The following is a 6008-nucleotide window of genomic DNA, read 5'->3' on the forward strand; positions in this document are numbered from 1 at the left end:
TTCCCCTCTCAGTTACAACGATGATGGGTGCATCGTGACGAAGCACAATATCATGAACGAAAAAGTTCACAACTTCGTCAGCGGTACCAAGATGGAGAGCTTTACTCTCAAAGTATCGACTGAGGTAGTCGGTGGCAACCACAATATAGCGGTTACCCAGCGAGGACTTCGGAAATGGGCCGAGTAAGTCCATGCCGACTTGGTGGAAGGGGACCTGTGGTGGATCAATAGGCTGCAGTAGTCCGGCTGGCTTAGTCGGCGGCGTCTTGTAACGCTGGCACTCGCGGCATGTGCTGACGTAACGCTGGATAACTGCAGCAACCCTGGGCCAGTAGTACTTTTGCGTATCCGTGCCAAAGTGCGGTAAAAATACGGGCGAAATTTGATCACTGCCCACACAACTGCCAGGTATTCTTTTTCAGTGGTGCAATAGTGTGCCCCGGAACATGACAAGGTGCGGCTTGCGTATGCGATGACGCGTGCGATGACGCGTATGCGATGACGCGTTCTGCCACTGCGCAAGGACCGCACCGAGGCCGATGTTACTGGCGTCTGTATGCAGTTCAGTGTCGGCTGACTCGTCGAAATGACCAAGGATGGGTATACTTTGGAGACGAGTGCGGAGGTCTTCGAAGGCCTGATGTTGCTCCTGGCACCAGAAGAACGGTTCAGCATCTATCGTGAGGCGGGTGAGGGGCTCCGCGATCTGGGAGAAGTTCGGCACAAAACGCCTATAATAGGCGCAGAGACCCAGAAAGCGGCGCACACTTCTCTTATCGGTTGGCACGGGAAAAGCAGCGACGGCGGCTGTCTCATCGGTGACAGGGCTGACACCCTTAGCGCTCACGATGTGGCCGAGAAACTTCAACTCACGGAAAGCTAAGTGAAACTTTTCGGGCTTGAGGGAAAGACCGGCCGAAAGAATTGCTGCGAACACAGCACAGGTGCCTTAGGTGCTCTTGGAACGTGGCGGATAAAATGACTAGGCATCCAGATTCGCAAGGTTCACAAGGCAGGACTGCGATTTTAGATCGGCAAGCACGGTGCCCATCATACGCTGGAAGGTGGCAGGAGCAGAGCACAGGGCGAAAGAGAGCACCCGGAATTCGTACAGACCATCCGATTTCTAAAAAGGCGGTCTTTTCCCGGTCGCGTTCGTCCACCTCGCTTTGTCAATAGCCACTGCGTAAATCTAGCGACGAGAAGTACGTTGCGTGGCGTAGCCGGTCCAGGGTCAATGCGAGGGAGACGATAAACGTATTTTTTGGGGACTTTAATTAGACGTCTGTAATCAACACAGAACAGTAGGGTTCCATCTTCTTCGCCACTAGAGCAACAACCACGGGCTCGCCGACGGCTGTATCACGTCGTCTTGGAGCATTTTTAAAACTTGTCGGCGAATGGCATCACGTTCCTTTGAAGAGATCCGATAAGGCGGCTGGCATAGCGGTCGCTGGTTTGCATAAACTATAATGCGGTGCTTTGTGAGCGGAGTCTGCCTAACCTTGGAGGTGGAGGCAAAAAAGTCGTGGAAAGATTCGATAATGCTCTCCAGACAGCGTTTCTGATTAGACGGGAGGTTCGGGTTCACGTCGGTTTTTATGGGAATGGTCAGCGCCTCCACGAATGCCGAGATTTCGGACAAAGCGTGCGTTCCTGCGAATTCGCTAAGTTCTTCGAAATACGCAATAGCTGTTTTTCCAGGCAAACATTGAGGTTCAGGACCATAATTGGTCACCAAAATTTCGGTTCTCCCACTGTTCAATTCAATAATTCCGCGAGTTACAGAGACTTGCCTACTCAGGAGCAGCGAGATGTTGGTTTCAGCGATGCCGCGACTGCTGGGGCTGTTGTCGCACTCTACGGTAACAAACAGGCTGGCTCTTGATGGGATCAATACTTGGTCGTCACAGGCGCATAACTTAGCCCTGCGTGGCTCGGTATCGCCGTCGACAGGGCCTTGGGTTGAAAACGACATGATTAGCTCCTGAAGGTTGATAACGTTGAGAATCGCTGCGGTGCAGCGTTGCGGATGGGGTCGATGGCCCTGCTACCCTAGCGCTGAAAACATCAGCTACGTCGACCTCGCCACGTCGTTGGCAGAGTGCGAGAGAATTGATGGGGTGCACCTGGAGGGGTGTGTTCGAAGGCCGCGAAAGACATTCTAGATGCGTGAAAAAGGTTTCCGTTAATCAAGCGTTTCACAGAATGACGTCCAACGTTGTTCTTGGAGGGCTTCGATTCTGCACTTAATTTTCTTTTGCACGTGCCTAGCATCTCTGAAGGCGAGGCTCGACTTTGTGTGTCGGTATTTACTATGTGCCCTCCCTCGCTGTGATCGCAGGCGCTGCAATTCCATATCGAATTCCGTCTACTTTGTAATTGGGGTGAATAACCGTGTCGCGTTTTTTATGGCCTCCTTAATTTTATCTTCCAAACCTGCGCAGAAACCTTCTCTATAAGCATCTTCCATAAGTGCTTGAAACGCTGTCCAATCGATTCGTCGCATACGCGTGGCAGAGGTGCATGTGGAAAGCCCAACAATGATCAGATATTTAAGGATGTGGTCACTTCTGTGAGTTTCAATTTACAAAAACCACCGTATGTTGCTGGTAAAGCATCGAGAAATGAAACCCAACTAGAGGCACCTGCGGTCCCTGTTGTTGTCCCTCGCATATAGTAGTCCCTCGCATATAGCTCGGGGAACTGTCATTTAGAAACTGAGGGTCATGGTCTGAGGTGGAGGACAAATGCTTTCATCCTCTAATATTCATTCGAATGCATCCCCACATAGTGTGGTGACCATTAAAGACGCCCATGACGATCCAAGGAACAAGTTTAGGCACCATCAAGCCACACAATCGTGCGGCGTCAAATCGACTTGACGGCGACATATACGCACCCAAAAGCGTAAACGTCAGATTATGCCTCTTGACTGTTAGGCAAACGTACTGGTTGTCGTTATTGGTGAAACTTACGTATTGACCACATATGTAAGTTCAAGCCAAATGTAGGCGATGATTTACTGTTTCTTCGGTGCGTGCGAGATGGAAACACCTCGTAGCCTGACAGTTGAAATATCTTTGGTACATTCGGCTCCCAAATGGCAAGGATGGGGAAATGATTTATGTAAACTTATTGCCGAATATCTGAAATTCGGGGACTAGAGTCCGCGGGCATTCCATTGAAAAATAAAGCTTCTTTCAGTTGCTTTTTAAATGTTATGGTTGGAGGGGCTATTGCACCTGTTACTTTAGGGCCGCGAGAATTGGAGTTACACCGTCGAGTACTTGTAGCACATTTTGTGCTGCTGGAGTGCACAGGCTTGTTAGCACAGCGCGTATGGCACTCAGGATGGACTAGAGCATTAGTATAACCGGCAGTTCTTGGCCATGGTCTATATCTTGGCCTTTCTTCGTATCAACAGTACGTGCCGCACTTTGGGATCGCAATAACTTTCCTGGCCCCATGGACGCGCAAGGTTTCGGGAGTGATGGCCGGGTAACGCCTGATGCAGCAATTTCAGCTTCGCCAACCATCGGGCTCCACTGAATTAGTACGGCAGGTGGAGGAGGCGGACAAAGGGGACCAGTGCTAGAGGCCTCCCTACCAAAAGTAGCGGCTTTCTTAGACCTTCGGCGATGCGAAGAACGCCGTCGCACTTTAACAGCGGCCTCTACGGGCCTGGAATGATCTCGCACCATTCGGTTCGCCACTGCTCGTTCGTTTTTATGCGGGGCAGTCTTTGAGGGAGGACTCGTGAGGGCCACGGCAGCTGGCGCGCTTCTGGGTAGTCGCGCGGCAAACGTCGCCGCTATGTGACTCGGAGCGTCTAGGGCACACGATGGCGCTCTTGTAGACACCACTCACGTGCCAAATCTTCATGCTTCTTTGAAATGGCTTGAGCACGATAGGCCGAACCGAGTGTCAAAAATGCCCAACTTTCACACACGATGGTAAGCGGTCGCCCTTGAAAGTCAGCCTGATGCACTGAGATCTGCCAAAGCGCTGAACTTCCATTATTGAGATGCTGTTGGACGCTGGCTTGATTAAAATTGGCAGATCAGCGTCAGCGATGGCCATGTCGACGTTGGAAATGGTGCCGGCTGAAGAGCCGCTGTCTTGGAGGACATGGGAGCGTACGCTGATGTCGCCGAGTTTTGTTGACGGCGGTCAAACTTTGCAGTGCGGTCCGCTCCGTGCCATCAATGGTGATGATGTTTCTGTGGGAGCTGACTCTGTGGTTTTTATTCAGCCCAGAGACGAGGCCTTCAAGGAACATAGACGTGGCTTGCCTGTTCAGAAGATTGAGGATGTCGGTTGGCGTCTCTGGCACAAACGAGACGGTATGTGGTGGGGGACCTCGCGCGATGGTGATCGTAGACGTGCTTGATGAGGACGAGTCTTCACGTATGCGCAGTCTTCTCCTGGCCTTCTTGCCGAGGACCCATACGAACCCATCATTGGTCGAGGAGTCATCACTGGCCGCCGAGTAAACCACGGTTGCCTGTCTGCTTGCGTCGCTAAGGTGGTAGGTGCACCTCAAAGCGGGATTGAGGCGTCCACTGACCCGGGGGGCCAGTTATGCACCCTTCCTTTCCTCATTATTATTGGAGTCTAGAACGTTGTCAACGCCAACGCCAGTGAACACAATGAACGCCTATGGGCTATAGAAAGAGAGGCGAGCGCTCGATTGAAGCCGAAGAAGCCATCGCGCTAGCGATATCGTCTTCCACTGCCACTCTCATACTGAGCGATTCCAAAACCGCATTCAAAATTTTGCCCGCGGGAGGATACATGCTGCCACCTATAAAATTCTCACCTCAAAATCCAACCACCTCATCCATCCCAATAGTCTGGGTACGGGCCCATTGGGGCAATCCCGGTAACGAAGCGGCCCACTCCGCTGCTCGAGCTCACTTCAAGGAGCGGCGCGTACCGAAGACCCAAACAGCGCGAGAGACCGACTGATCACATATCACGACACCACGCTACACTGCCGCAAAGAACGTCTACTTTACCCTCCGCCACACACATTGCTGACAAAACAACAACAGACAACCTGGCGACAGCTCCAAGCTCGCACCTTTCCCTCTCCGCTGTTACTAGCGCTTTATTTCCTTCTACTCACAACCCCGAATGTTCCCTTTGTGGGTCCCCGAGAACCCCACTCGAACAGATTATGTTCGTCTGCCGACAACTGCAACCACCGGCGCCATGGCCCTCGCGGACTCGTAGGGGTGAGAGGTCGTGTTCTCTAGCTCCGACCCGGCCTCGCAACTGTTGCTGCCGCAGTGGGCGGAGAAGGTCGCCGTCAGACATGAGCTGCCGGCCACCACCCACGACGAGGAGTCAGCCCACCTCTGAAATTTTGAGCTATACAGTTTTGAAATGAAATTTTGAGCTATACAGTGAAAAAATATAGTTTTTCACCACCACCTGCATTTCTGCGGCGGCGGCTGAGTGAATTAATGCCTGTCACGTGGTTTCTCGTTGGCTCAAGGTCAAACTTGCGCACACGCTGGAAAAGCTACGGTGGGGATTAGTATAGCTATAGCTTTAAAAATTACAGGACGCTTAAGCTTCGCCTTTAAGAGTGGAACCCGATAGCGTGTTGCAGTGCTTCCAGAGAGACCACGGAACGCCACAGCCCGTTCAGTGCGATGCCTTGCCAGTTGGGCAAATCGTTCAGAGTCTCTAGGAGACCTTTCAAAACAGCCCATCATGCCGCCTGAAAGGATCACGAACGGGCTACAGTGGATAGATGGATGGATGGATGGATGGAAACAACTTTTATCAGTTGAAAAAAATCTTCCAGGGTGGTCTCCTACTGGCCCAGGAGTCTACTGGCTTGTGCTTCTCATAAAGCCCGATCCACCAGCCATTTCTGGCCAGCGAGCTGAGCGGTCCGTAAAGCAGCCTCCCAGGAAGGATGAGTGGGATTGGGGATTGGGGGCACTGCCTGCAGGAGAGGACATTCCCTACGGTAGTGGAAAATGTGGATCTGG

The sequence above is a fragment of the Amblyomma americanum genome, chromosome 5 (genome assembly GCF_052857255.1).
Source record: "Amblyomma americanum isolate KBUSLIRL-KWMA chromosome 5, ASM5285725v1, whole genome shotgun sequence".
NCBI lineage: Eukaryota > Metazoa > Arthropoda > Arachnida > Ixodida > Ixodidae > Amblyomma > Amblyomma americanum.